The 15,454-nt window shown below is 36.2% G+C and overlaps 1 long non-coding RNA gene across 1 annotated transcript in view; it reads left to right on the forward strand.

Annotated features, from left to right (window-relative positions):
* The first annotated feature begins 8,669 nt into the window (after positions 1–8,669).
* Positions 8,670–15,454, forward strand: part of LOC125610534 — a 16,379-nt gene continuing 9,594 nt past the window's right edge. Inside the window, exon 1 of the long non-coding RNA XR_007340519.1 lies at positions 8,670–8,826. This is a non-coding gene — a long non-coding RNA (uncharacterized LOC125610534). The remainder of the gene's footprint in view (positions 8,827–15,454) is intronic.

Genomic DNA, 15,454 nt, shown 5'->3' on the forward strand with positions numbered 1-15,454 from the left:
TTGCCTAGCATGCATGAGGCACTGGGTTCGATCCTCAGCACCACATAAAAATAAAATAAAGGTATTGTGTTCACCTACAGATAAAAAATAAATGTTTAAAAAAATCAGCAAGAAATTTGTGCCATTTTTCTGTGTGTTTATATAATTTACCCCTCTTTACTAACTTGATTATCAAATAATGCAAAAGCTTATTCATTATTTTCAGAGTTTATACCTTTCTTTTAATTAATTATGGCTCTTGGTATGATTTGAAATTTAAAAAATTATAATTAGCTTCTAGATGTCAGCATACTATTTTATCCTTATTACCTTAATTTCATATTCCATTAATTTTTTATTTGCTTTTTTCTTTATATTTATTAATAAATGTTACATAGTAAAAAGAACTATTGCTCATATTTATCCAACTTAGTTGTAACTTCTTACTATTTTATTCAAACATTTACCCAAATTGTAGAGTAAAGGTAGCATACATGAGCTTTATCAATATTTTGAGTAAACTTATCTTGAGGTTTTTCTTAAACATTTAAGTATATTTTAAAAATACACTTTTAATCATTGAAGGATTATTGTTCTTTTAGTTTTGAGAGCTTATAATGAGCCTATTATCCACATCCAGAGTCATTAAACATATTGTTAAAGAAAAACCCAACTCACAGGTGTCTTCAAAATGCTCCATATACAAAGAGTATAAGCAAACAAAGAAGTGTTAAAAATTTGAAATTGTCAAAAATTTCAGCAGAGGCATTTTCTCTTCCTCCAGTGAGATTAGCTGGATGAGCTGCACGAATCCTGCAATGTATTAATTTTTTAAAGAGCACTTACAGGTATTTGTCTTCGCTGCTGTCATAAGCTAATCTGTATATTAAATGCTTCACATGCATTACTTCTTATATCCACAAATTGTAGAAATAATGAGTATTGTTATTTTCATTTCCCAGAAGAAAAAGTGAGGCCTCAAAGTGTCTATCACCAGCAAATAAATCAAATCAGATTTCTCTATGTCTCCTACTCAGGGGTAGGTTCAGATTTTAAGAGCTTGAAACTTATACAAGGTAGCCTGAATCTGTGACTCAGGCTCTTAATTACTATAAAATACCGTGCTCTTTGATTATCATCATATCTATGTAAGTGAGAATAGGATTTGGAAGGAAGCATATTTGCCCTGTATACTTGAAATATTTGTATGGCCTTTGCCTGGTGGTATGTGTGGTCAGAAAAACACATTTAGCAAAACTGAAAAGGTCCAATTCCATCCACCTTCCCCAGTCCCAACCATGCTTGTTCTAAGGCTCAGTGCATTGTGCCTGACATTTTTAGCCTTGGAGACTTGCAGAGGGAGCACTTAACACTTTAAGCTCTGACTTTTCTGCAGGCAACTTACAAGGCATAACTTTGGTCTACTGGAAGGACCCTGATGCCTTGGAGACTGCCCCAAGCTATATTATCTCTTAAGCTATATTATCTCTCTAGGCTACAGGTTCCTCATGGATTAAATTAGAGAGCCACACCACATGGTCTCTGAGGTTCTTTCCACCTCTAAACTTCTGGGGAGTTCATTTGCAGTGCTAGTTTAAGTGGGAACTTGAAATCTACTTAGAACCAAAGACATTTATTCATCTTTACATGTGGGAATAAACCATTTAGATAGGAAATCGTGGTTTTAGGAAGAATATATACTAAAAAACAAAACCCCAAACCCAAAGCTATCCCATCGTCCCAACATTATCAGTTTACTAATTATTTGTAAAATTAAAATGAAGGCCTTTGAAATTAATATGTTTTATCATGTATAACTAAGGACATTACATAAGATACTCATAATAACACTAATAATAAAACAACAATAACACTCGTCTCACTTGAATTTATATTTGTTTATAGTAAGCAGATATATAAATTCTGCAAATCCAATTTAGAAATTCAATCATTTTTGAGACTTGTTTACAAGTAAATATTCCCAGCTTAGAATTAATTGTCAGTAACCAATAAACTCATGAAAAAGTATCAACATCAACAATAATCAAAGAATTGAGAATTAAAGCAAAGAATATCATTCTCTGGGCTGGGGATACAGCTCAGTTTGTAGAGTGCTTGTCCTTCATGCACAAGGCCCTGGGTTTGATCCCCAGCACCACAAAAATTTAAAAATGAAAGAATATCATTCTCTATCCCTCACAATGATAAAGATAATGATAGGACCTTGCAATTCCACTGTTAGGTACATACACAGAAAATATTGAAAACCTGTACTTGTACCAGCATATGTACAATATGTTCATAGCAGTACTATTTATAATAGCCAGTAGGTGGAAGTGGCCAAATGTCCATGGACAGGTAAAGGGATCAAAAATATTGTGGTATATCCATGCAGTGGAATATTATTCAGCTATAACAAATGGAGGAAGTACTAATGAATGCAATAATGTGGATGAATGTCAAAAAATGTGTGAAGTGAAGGAATAGACACACAGGATCTTATGTATTTATCGTGTGTGTGTGTTTGTGTATGTATATATATATATATGTGTGTATATATATATAAAATTTATATATAAAAATTATATATATATATTATATATATATAAATTTATATATACATATAATTGCATTTATACGAAATGCCCAAGATAGATAAACCCAGAGGCAGTTGCAGTTGGTAGTTGTCAAGGGTTATAAGATGGGAGAATAGAGAGAAATTGCCTCATAATATTACATTATTTTGGAATTGTGGAGATGTTTTAGAACTAGATAAAGGTGGTGGTTACAAACATAATGAATACATTAAAGAGTACTAAATTGTTCATTTTAAAAATAGTTAATTTTATGTTAAGTGAATATCACCTCAAATTATCTTTTAATATTTCATAAAGTTTTGCATGGAAGGTGTTATTCATGACTTCTTTCGTTTGTCTGAATTTTCTAAATTATAATGTGTAGTATGGTTTTGATGATTAGGAAAGAATTATAAGCAAAACCAGATCCCAAGAAGCTCACAATTTAAATCTGTATTTGAAGGCAGCTGTAAAAAAATGTTTAAAATCTAGATGTCTTTTTTATACTTTTAGAAACTACGTTTAAATGCATAATGCTTATTATTTTCATCTCTGTTCACTAACAAAAATTTTACCATGCACTGTTCCCCCAGAACCCTTTTAAACAAAATATAAAGATGGCAACAGAAAAGTTCATAGACTTATTTTAGGACTAATGCCTTTAGGGGAAAGGAGAGTGAGCGAAAAGTGAGAAGACACAGAGATAAAAAGGTAAATTGAAGTCTCATCTTTATAAAAGAAACAGCTCCTCACTTAGAGAGAATGAGAACAAAGTCCAATTCCCAGCTGCCTTCCCCCTCCCTTTCTCCACTTGAAGAATGAAGAGAAAGCAAATGCGCAACACATATATATATTTTTTTTGCTTTCATCATAAAACTATTCCCTGAAGAGTTTAGTTAGAGCAGTTGAATTTAGTTTTGAAAAAAAATTAGAGAAGCAATAAAGAAGGATTTGCTTCTAATTTTATTCTGTAATGAGTTTCTGGCTTAAACTTGAACGTAGTTTGTCCTCTTTCCTTCAAGGAAAATAGAGGCAGCAGCAATGTTTTCAAATCCACGTTCCTTGATAGCGTGTAGTTTGTTCTACCTCAGAGCAAAGCCTGTCCAAGGAAGGGACATGACCTTTGTCCTTGGAAAGACCCACAGAGCACTCCTAGGCACATTCCCACCCTGCTAAGTTGTTTATCTACAAATAACAGGAGAGATCTGCTGCATCAGGTGTCCCTGACTCAGCCAGGCTAGGTGGGGACCCATAGAACCCCCTAGCAGCCACCAATCAGCATGAGACAGGGAAATACCTGGGATGCCAGATGACCCTCCCAGTAGTTTATGGTGGTTGATAACATGTTGGGAAACCATGTAGCTCAGCAGGAACACCCTCTTGGCTTAAACCAATCAGTTCAAATGAATCCCCCTCTTGTAGTAACCAATCACCCTTACCCAACCTGTTCCCGCCAGTGAATATGCTAATCATGTTTTAGAGTTGTTATTTGATTTTCCTGCGGTGTGTGATGATTTGCTAAGAGATGCTATGATGTATGTGGGGGTTCCTGCCTTCTCCAAAGAATGTATAAAACTGCTGCAAACCCTGGGCTCGGGTCCTCTCAGCGTCACCAGCTGCTGTGTGTGCGCGCGCGCAGAGGACTGAGCTAGCTCGCAATAAACACCTCTTTGCTGTTTACATCGATCGTGGTCTCTGGTGATCTTTTGGGGGTCCCGAATTCGAGCATAACACTACCTGCCTTTGTAAATAAAGTTCTATTGTGACACAACCTTATTCAATCTATGGCTCCTGCTGTGCTACAATGGAAGAGTTGAATACTTGTAACAGAGACCAGCAGCCTGCAAAGCTTAAAATACGTTTTACCTGACCCAAAATGTCTTCCACGCCAGCTTTCTAAACCAATGCCTCTCAAGCTTAAATGTGCATACAGATCACCTGGGAATGATTTAAAGATAATCTTATTTATTAAGTCTGAGATGGACCTGAGATTCTGTGTGTTTGTAGTCTCCCTGGTGAAGCTAACACTTCTGTCTTGCAAATCATATTTGAGTAGCAATTGCCTAGATTACTGGTCCCTAGAGAAATGTACATTCTTACTCCATCTCACGGTGAATTGCAAACAGACTTGCAGGGAATTCTGATGCATGCCAAAACTTGAAGACTACTTGTCCAGATTATGCCAACTAAAACAAGACAACCACTATCTTCAGAGAGCCTAGAATCATGTTTATTATTATTATGGTTTATGTTAGATTCCATTACCACTGATTCTCCTAAACACAGTATATGTTTGTGGATCATAATAATCAACAGGAAAGGAGACACCATGAGATTGCACTTCAAACCATATTGTTAACTTTTCCCTTATATCATCAACATGTTGGTTTCAAAGAAATAAAATTTCAAATGTTTCTCTACTAGTTTAATTTATTTTTTTAAAAAAAATATTAATCAATTTTTATAACTTTATTTTATTTGTTTATTTTTATGTGGTGCTAAGGATTGAACCCAGAGCCTCACACGTGCTAGGGGGCCATAGTTGGTATCCTGTTTCCCAAGAAGTGAGGTATTAGGCTTCCTTTGTTCTGCTGCTCTCTTCCCCCTTATCTTTCTCCTTCCTGCACTGACTGGGTCCAGGAAATGCTTGGTGAGATGGCAAAAAGGTGGGAACCAGGTAGGCTGAAGGGGGAAGGGCAGGATGGAGCAGAATTCCCACACATTAATTAACAACTTTTACAACTCAACGTAGGGAGGGGCAATTCCTGGGACAGGTTTCCTTAGCAACAGGTTGGAGCAGGGGCAGATTATCTTGATAGGGTAGGGAAGGGCTCTGAAGGCATTTAAATCCCTTATGGGACAGTCTCCAACTTCTCCAACTCACTCAAATTGGCCTCCTGGATCTGACCTGACTTATTTACTTATCTCTACTGATTGCCTATCTAATTCTGGCTTCAACCCCAGCCCTTTAATTTACTTTTATTAATATTTTCTTTTGGAAGGAGGCTCCTATTTTTGTGGCAGCTCAAAATAGCTTCAAATGCCATGTCATTTCTAAAATGATCAATAGGGGGAGCTGATGTTATAATACTAATTCTTAAACACAGAGGCATTTTCCCATCTTATTGGCTGAATCAATGAAGGAACAACCCCTTGACTCATCCTTAAATACAATGCTATTTTTTTATTTATAGTTTCTATTGTCCATGTAATAAAACCCCCTTTTAAATGCCCAGTTATATGATGTATTCCAAATGAATGTAACCTGTAAGAAATTCAATTTAATTACTGTCAACATTCCCAAACTCCCTTATATATTCAAACAATGTTTCAGATAACAGAGATTACAAAAATACATATCTTGTTGTCATTAAACATAAGGCTTTGGGAAGGGGGATAGCATAATCATGTAAATAAATCTAATAATATAGAATATAATCCCTTATCAGAATCAGAGAGGAACCAAGACCAGCAGGTAGATAAGCTTTAGTGAATTTCCTAGAAGTGGCTCTTTGAGGACATGATATGAGCAGGTGCATGATATGATGGAAAAAACTGAGCCACACAATGCTGAGCTGAATGATGTCCCTTACCAGTAACAACAGAAATACATACTGTTAACCATAGTTGTTCGATTTGTCAGCAGAAGAGATAATATCTACAAAATGCAATGGAACACATTCCCAGGGGAAGTATGTGCATAGATGGTGAGTACATTTATGAGTCCACTGACTTTAGCACCAAGAAAATTTAAATGAAGTTTGATTTGTGTGAATTAAAGAATTGGCTTTGATTACCCAGTCAGACAAAATAATGGTAGTAATACAGTTAAAGGGGTGGAACAAAACATACTTCATCAATTTGGCTTATCAAGTGACATTTCTTTTGATAAGGGATACCATTTATAGAACATTCTGTTAAATAAGGGCAAAGTACCTGGCACATTGGGGACTCAATAGTGTTTTCTAGTGTAGAATAAGATGTATAGAGAACTGAATGCCTGATACAACTGAGAGAATATAGAGACAGTTGAGGACTGACAAAGACATTATTCATGCAAATGAAGGAAAAAGATGTAATAGAGAACTATCAACAGGTAGACTACCAGGGTTTGATCATATTTGCATATAGAGATATAGAAGTCAGTGCAAACAAAAATTACTGGTGACAGAGAGATGACATATTGAGCATTAATAAAAGCATTAGGAAGCTAATAGAGCTTAGGAGGGGCAAGTGTCAAGAGATGAGTTTAGTTTAGACTGAGTTGGAGGTGTCAGACCACCATCTAAGTGGAGATAAACAAATGTTGATATTGCAACATTAAGACTTGGAAGAAAAGTTAGGAATAGAAACTAAAGTTATCTTTATAGTGATCTTAGGATTGCTTCGATACAGAATTTAAAAGGGAATATATTTAATTACAAATGTACTAGTCTCTTCAACAAGCATTTATGAGAGACCTCATAGGTTCTAGGTAATTAGGCTTCAGGGAGGACATAATTATAGCCAACGTTTCTTGGGTACTTATTACATGATAGAACTTTTTGGGTACTGGGAATGGATCAGTGAACTCGGCTGAAATCTAGATCCTAGTAGTGGGAGATAGAAAATAAAATTCATGAGTGCAATATATGCTGTTAGATGGTAATATAAAGATAAAGAAAGCTGGAAAGTGGGCTATACTATATTAAGGTCAGGGAAGGCCTTTCTGATAAGGTAATATTTGAACAAAGACCAGAGCAGGCAAAGGAGCAATGAATGGTATCTGGGAACCAATTGTTCTAGGCTGAGTGGCAAGAAGCAGAAGGAACACTAAGTACAAAGGCCCTGGGGTGGAACACACCTGCCTAGGATATTAGAAGAGTCACAAAAACTGCCAGTATTTCTGCAGCAGGGGTAGAGTAAAAGGAAGTGATGTCAGGGAGGTAACAGAGACTAGCTTATGTAGAACTTCTGGGCTTCTGATTGATGTTGACTTTTACTTAGAAAAAGAGGACCTACTGTAGGGATTTTAATAGAGAAATGACAAAATTGGACATAATCTTTTTTTGATACCAGGGATTGAACCTGGGGGGCACTTAACAGCGAGCCACATCCCCAGCCCTTTTTGAGACAGGATCTTGCTAAGTTGCTTAGGGATTTCCTAAATTTCTGAGACTGACCTTGAAATTGAGATCCTCTTGCCTCAGCCTCCTGAGTTGCTGGGATTATAGGCATGCACCACCATGCCCAGCTAGATTGGAAATATTATAATAACATCACCCAGGCTTCCATTGGAAAAAACTATCTAAAGAAGCAAGAGCAGAAAATAGTTAGAAGGCTCATCTAGGAAAGTAATGTTGGTGGCAAGGAGCAAATGCAGTGGAGGTGGAGGGCAGTGGTTGATTCTGGGTATATTTTGAAAGTAGAGCAAATAGGACTTGTTGATGGACTGTGGAACATGAGAGAAAAAATAGAACATGATAAAATAAAGTATGTCATTTTACCCTGAGCAATTGGAAGGATAGTGACAATCCTGGCTGAGGTGAAGAAGGCTGAGTTGGAATCAGGAAGATAATTCTTCTATTCTGGGATGTTGGGTTTGAATACTCCTGTCACACTCTGGCTAAGATGCCCCAGTGCTGAGGAGAGAGGCAGGGTGGGATGCAGTCTTACATTATGTCTGTGACTTCTGGAGAGGAGTCTGGGTGGGACCTACAGCCCCATGTTGGTGGCTGTCAGAGTTTGGAATTGGAAAGGATATATCAGAAATAGCAAATAGAATGAGAAATCTAATGCCCTGCTAAGCATCAACAGTTGGAAGCAACAAGACTAAATAAGAAGCTAAAATGATGTAGAGGTAGAAGCAGTGAGAAAAAAGTGGCTTCTAGAAGGCAAGGAAGTCAGAACATTAAGGAGAACAAAATTGGGAGCCAAATGCTACATACACAAAGGTCCAGCAGGAACATCCCATAAGAATGTCAACAAGAAAGAACTTTGTAGGTTTGGCAATTTTGAAATCATGGGCTCTCACCAGTAAAGCAAAGAAGTGAAAGCAGGAAGCTAATTACACTGGGTGTGGCAGAAGCAGATGCATTCAGTGCCCCTCCCCTTGGCATTCAGCATGGCCTACCTGCTGCCAGTTTCTTACTGCAGTCACCTGTTACTTTCCCTGAGGGTTCCGTCATTATCAGAAACACAGCTGTGCCTTGGAACTGACCAAGGATCTCAACATGCCAGAGAGCCAATGCCCCCAGGAGCAGCCCTCAAGGCTTTGGATGGGAGCTGATTGGTGAGTACCCCAGTATTCCCAACCCCGGACAGGAAAACCTCTAAGACATAGTCTAGCAGTTTCCCAAAGGTGCCGAATGAGATTTGAATCGCAGTTTTTCACAGTAGTAACCTGTGCATTAGCACATCCTGCACTGGCTCTTCCCTCCCCAACTCACTCTCCTGTTCCTCTAGCAGGGATTATCTTCCAAATAAACGACTCTCAACTCATTCCTATCAGAGCCTGTTTCCGAGGATGCCCAACCTAAGACGTTAGGTAATAACATTCATAACAGATAAAGATGAAAAGGAGGTTAAAATATTTAAGCTGAATTATGAATGAAAAAAGGGGCAGTAGCTAGAAGCTGGCATAGATTTGGGAATTTTTTATATCATAGGAAAAATATCAAGCAAATTTATGTAGTGAGGGGAAACACCTAAAGGAAGGGGTTGTATGTAGGGAAAGTGATGGGTTAATGGAGCAATGTCCTTGGAACAGGTGAATAGAACAAGGAGGGGGTTCACAAAGCATCTTCTTCACTGAGTAAGACCAGGGGAGGGCTCAGTCCTGTGTGTATGTTTCAGTGACCAGAAAGCAGAAAGGGATCCTGCTTACTAAGGTGAAGGAATGTGTTTATTGAGCAATAAAAATGATAGAAAATGGAGACTAATAACACATCTTCATTTAGGTGGTGAAAGGAAATGGAGAAAAATTTGGAAAAGTAAGTAAAAAAAAAAAAGTTGGAGAAAACCAAGAAGGAACAATTTTAAAGGAGAGAGTGATTGCCCAAGTTCTTGAAAGCTCATTGGTGATTTGGGGAATAGGAATTTCTGTTGGATCAATAGAATGGAAACTATCCACTCAGAGGATAAGGGAGTAAGCAGATAGGTAAAATTAGAGAATGTCAAACAGATAAGCCCTTGATCAGAGGATAGCTCCAAAATACACATTCACATTGATTTACTGGAAAAAGGATCCTGTGTTATTTCCAGACACATCATGGTACCTACATTCGAAAGTCATTTGCTACTTGGTTGAATTATGAGAAATGACTTGGATTTGACCACTTTCAATCTATAAAAATGTCAGTTTCATATAATTCAACTTCATATAAAAAATATCATAGGTAAAGTTTCTTATTGACCAGAATTCAGATTCTCAGGTCCTTCATGCCAACCATCAACTCTAAGTCTTGAGGCGAAAAACTATAAAGGACATGTAGTCCATGAAGCACATGTGCGAACAATGATGAAAACTGACAAATTTCATTTGATTTATAGGATTTTCTAATAACATTGCTCTACCAAAAGGATAACACTTTATTCAATAAAGCGTTAGAAATAGCTTTCTTTTTGCTGGATTTTCATAAATATTCTGAAAGTAAAAATCTTTTTTTCAGGCCCTTCACTTTTAATATAAACATTTTTGAGAGTGGAATTGCTGTAGGAGAATGAAACCATGAATGGTGATTTATCTGTAGAGACATCACTGAGTGAACCTGATTATTTTAGACTTTACTCCTTGCTTCAGTAATTTTTTTTCCTGCAATTTAATTGCTTTGAGGCCAATGATGAAGGCCATATAAAATGCAATTAAAAGAAGAAAAATATCTCTTGTGATTTGATATTAAACAGGAGTGATGGAGTGTGACATTAAAAATGGTATCGGAGATGCACACTCTGCATTTCACTTTAATTATGTCAATTTCAGATTCTGGAACACTGCAGTTTCACACACGCTTGATTAAATTATGTCAGTACCAATACTTTTAGGTAAAAAAAATTTTGCAGGAAGTTTCAGAGACAGGTAAGACAGGAACAGTTATTCCTTGCCTTTTTGAATACTGGACCGGACTCAGTGCTCAATGACTCTTACCTATGAAAATCTATTGTAACAGGGCGGGATCTGAACGGGATTCTAAGACAAATGACATTGATTTTGAGTGTACTTTGGGTTCATGAGTGTACTTGTCCATTTTTATATAAGACACTCTAAGTCTTCAGTGTATTAATACTTAAGTTGTGTACTGATGGGCACACAGTTGATATCAAAGCTCTCTATAGCACAAGATGCACTCTCTTTCTCGTCTCCCTGTTCCTTTCAATGGATTAAGTAACTAGGCAGGAATCACATATTTCCTTCCCTTGTCCCTGTTGATGTTAATAGCAATACATTTTTTCCCCTTTTAGAGCTCATGCCCTGCCCCCTTTCCTCTACTCTTTTCCTACAGGTATCCCATGATAAAATTACAAATGAAAGTCATGGTGCTTGTGTGGAAGTCCTCATATGGGGAACCTTGTTCACACCACCAGTACTAGGCGAAACTCCGGGGCATAAGTTTAGGTCAGATTCTGAAGAAAGTATCTAAGGCCACAGAGAATACCAGCATCAGACATTTTGAGTCAGACCATTTGTTTGCTAGGTCCATAGGTGTGTACTTTTGGAACATGTCAAGGTGTAGAACAAAATAGACTGTATATTTTATGTTTTTCTAGTCAATTTACTTGGTTAGAAAGTATTTCAGGTAATTCTGCTCATAATAGTTGTCATTCACTGACTATCATGAGGCCTTTATAATAAGTATATCTAAATACATGCATATGTACATAAAACTGTACCTATTAAAATGGGCATTATGATCTCCTTGAATGATAAGAAGACAAAGAAGGCTCAATTCATTCAGCCAGTATTTGGCAGAACTAAAATGCAAACTCAGTTGCATCTGGTTCTGGATTCTACACTGTTCAACTCCACTGTGTAGCCTCCCATAGAAGCCTTCAGAAAGATATCTTTCTTAGTCACATCTGACAACTCTAGTTGTTAGTGGGATCTTGTAAAAAAGATGAAAAGTAATCCTGTGTGTTGCCTTAAGTTTTCATGCATAGAAGGCCTCTATGAATATATATATATATGTTCCTTGAGATCAGTGACTAATATGCTACGCTTCTTCATTCTCATGGGACAAAATCTTAGTGATAAGATAAGGTACATTTAAGGTGGAAGGCTATCATTAGTATTTCCCTGAAGGGTATTCATCTAAGGGATGCTTAAAGGAATCTATCCACTTGTAGAAATACTGATTTAAAAGTTAAATATACTCATTAATTCAAGATTTCCCAGAATCTCAAGCATGTTAGTACATGCTGGGAATATCCAATGGAAATGCCTAATTTCCCTAATTTGTTGGAGAATGGAATCCATATTCACAAATCTTTTTTTTTTTTTTTTTAATTTTTCAACGTTTATTTTTCAGTTCTCGGCGGACACAACATCTTTGTTGGTATGTGGTGCTGAGGATTGAACCCGGGCCGCACGCATGCCAGGCGAGCGCACTACCGCCTGAGCCACATCCCCAGCCCATTCAAAAATCTTTTCATGGAAAATTTTATCGTATTCTGTTCTTGTTTTACTGATAAGAAAACAAAAATTTAAGCTTATATTGTTATTTTTAGCAGAGTGAAGTCTAGAACTAGGGTCTCTTTTATCTTAAGTTTTCATTTTTTTCAACCATACCATCTGCCTTAAGAATGAATGTTTAATAAAGTTATTTTATGAGGGATGCTTTACTTCTTCGTGTGGTCAATCTTAACATATTGGGGTCTAGAGCTGTAATAGAGAAAATAGGTGCTTTAATTTGATTCTTTCAAAATTCTTTTAAGATATTCTTTTACACTTTAAATGAAGACAGGGGAAATTGAGATCACAAAGACTATGGTTTTCAAAAATATTAATATATATATATATATATATATATATATATACATTTTAATTTCTCCCAAGGAGCCTAAGAGATTATACTGAAATTTAAATAATGAAAAAATTATGAGTGCATGTGTATTGATATGACACATAATGATTATTATAATGTATTGTCTTCCTGAAGAATAAAGGTGGAGGCCCCAAAATGGCATAATTAAATATTGTGTGAAATTTCCGTAACTATTTAAAATCCATATATGAGTATTATTTTAACCATCAGTTATTAACTATTATTTTAACCATCAGTTATTAACCATTATTTTCATAGGACAAATTAGTTGATGAAAATAATCTAATTTTTAGGTTACTCTTCTCTTTCTTTTTCATTTTTATTCCTCTTCTTACAAATACTTTCATACTTACATAATACATTTGGCACTCATGGTAAGACTTTAATTTGGGATTATATTTTTGCTTATCTGGAGAAAATTTTTTTGAGGAAATCTTGAATGAGAGTTAGCAGAATTAACATTATCTCTATCCCTCCAAACACCGGATCTTTTAGTTCTGAATCTAAAAGATTAGTGTCCTTTAGTTCTGAATCCAAGTTACTAATCCCTACTCAGAAATGAAACTACAGAACTTTAAAGGACTTACTAATAATATGTCTCATTGAGTGACAACTAATCATGTTGAGATCAGGTCTGACTAGGAATCCCTGCCAAGGTATACAATTAAAAATTTTAAGTGTTGGGTTTGTCATGGGCATCAGAGAGCAAGTTTTACCTCTGCATTTGGATTTGTGACCTGGAATAGTCAGGTTGCTCAGAGCACTGAGGCCTTAAGGTTTTGGGTTGTGAAAGAGCATGTGTGAAAGAAGGAGAGCCCCCGAGCCTTGCCCTACAAAACAGAGATGCTGATGTCATCAGCGCAGCAAAGCATAAAGAGAGAGGAAACCTGATACATTTTCACAGGATTTAGTGTCATGATTCACCTTTACTGGCAAACGATAAAATGTTTGCTGAATTCTTAAGTGATTTTCATTTGGTTTCCAGTTGTGATTTGAATTGCCACTTGATTTCAAATGATTTTTCAATTCCACGATGGGACCAAATTTCATTTCTGTGAATATATGAAATGATAATGTCAACCAAAATGAAAAATACAATACAATGGAGAGATATTCAATATGGGGCAAAAAACGTTTTTTTTTTTCTCCCCATGTAGCAAGCAACATAAAGTAACTATCCTTCGTATTGTATGTAACATTCAAAGGGACTCCAGTTAGTGGTATTCTTTCCTGTTTCTAGAAGCTAGCCCTATTCTAGAATAGTAGAAATAGTGGAAAAGGAAGAGTTCTAGGATATGTTTTAGAGGTTTGATGTGAGATTATCTGGGGTCTGTGGTTTCTCAGAAGGTTCATTATTATGCCTATATCTGTCTTTCCTTACTGACTAAAGTTTTACTACTTTGTATGATATATTGATAATATAACTGTAAAAGTAATAATAATACAGTGCAACAAATACAATGAAACTTGTTATAACAGAGCCACATTGTTTCCCCAGGAACCACATATAGTTTCTATTGAAAAGCAAGGGCATCCCAGAATGTGTGGTAGAATCATTAATTTTGTGTCTGAATCTCTTCTCTCAAAAAAAAAAAAAAGGGGTGTCAATGACATCAGAAAGGGAACAGAGCAGGATTTTCTGGTCTTTACTTACTCAGCTTGCTGCTGTGGTAGATAATTCCAGTTTTGACTTGTACCCTGCAGATTTTGTCATGCACATAGTATACCTCACCATGCACGACAGCCTTAGGGATAATCTGTTTATTCCCAGGTTCATGGCAATGAACTAACTCTAAAGCACAGTGAGAGTTGAGCAGTGAGTGACCTGGGTTACTAAATGACTCAGTATTTCTTAGATAAGATCGTTCTAATCTGAGAAAGCTACCTTAGATGGATTTGTGGCATTTGGCACATTAGTTTTGCATAGAATATATCCATTAATATCCACTTTGTTTAAAAAAAAAAAAAAAAGCTTGCTTTTTAAACACTCTGTAATGTCTTCTTAGAGAATTCACATAATAAGAATTAAAATGCTTGCCCAGACCAATACCTTGGAGCTCTAACCCTATATTTTCTTCTAGTTTTAGTCTTCCATTTAAATCTTTAATTCATTTTGAGTTAATTTTTGTATATGATGTGAGATAAGGGTCCAGTTTCATTTTTCTGCATGTAAAGATTCAGTTTTTTTCCAGTATCATTTCCTGGAGATTGTCTTTCCCATTGTGTGATCTTGGCACCTTGATAAAAAATTAATTGACCATACATATGAATTTATTCTGGGCTCTATTCTGTCCATTGGTCTGTGTGTCTGCTTTTATATAGTACCATGCTGTTTGGATTACTATGTCTTTGCAGTGTATTTTGAAATTAGGGAATGTGATATCTCCAGCTGTGTTCTTTTTGTTTAAGATTGCTTTAGTATTTGGGGTCTTTTATAATTCAATATGTTTTAGAATCGTTTTTCTAATTTTGTGAATAATGATATTGAAATTTTGGTAGGGACTCCACTGACTCTGTAGATTGCTTTGGATAGGCAGATGTTTCAACAATATTAATTTTTTTTTAAAGAAAGAGTGGGAGAGAGAGAGAGAGAGAGAAAATTTTTTATTTATTTATTTATTTATTTATTTATTTTTAATTTTTTATTGTGGGTTGTTCAAAACGTTACAAATTTCTTGGCATATCATATTTGACACTTTGATTCAAGTGGGTTATGAACTCCCACCTTCACCCCATACACAGATTGCAGAATCACATCAGTTACACATCCATTGATTTACAAATTGCCATCCTAGTGTCTGTTGTGCTCCGCTGCCTTTCCCATCCTCCACCCTCCCCCCTCCCCACCTCTCCCCTCCCCTCCCCTCCTCTCTCTCTACC

This window comes from Marmota marmota, unplaced genomic scaffold (assembly GCF_001458135.2).
Source record: "Marmota marmota marmota unplaced genomic scaffold, marMar, whole genome shotgun sequence".
Lineage (NCBI taxonomy): Eukaryota > Metazoa > Chordata > Mammalia > Rodentia > Sciuridae > Marmota > Marmota marmota.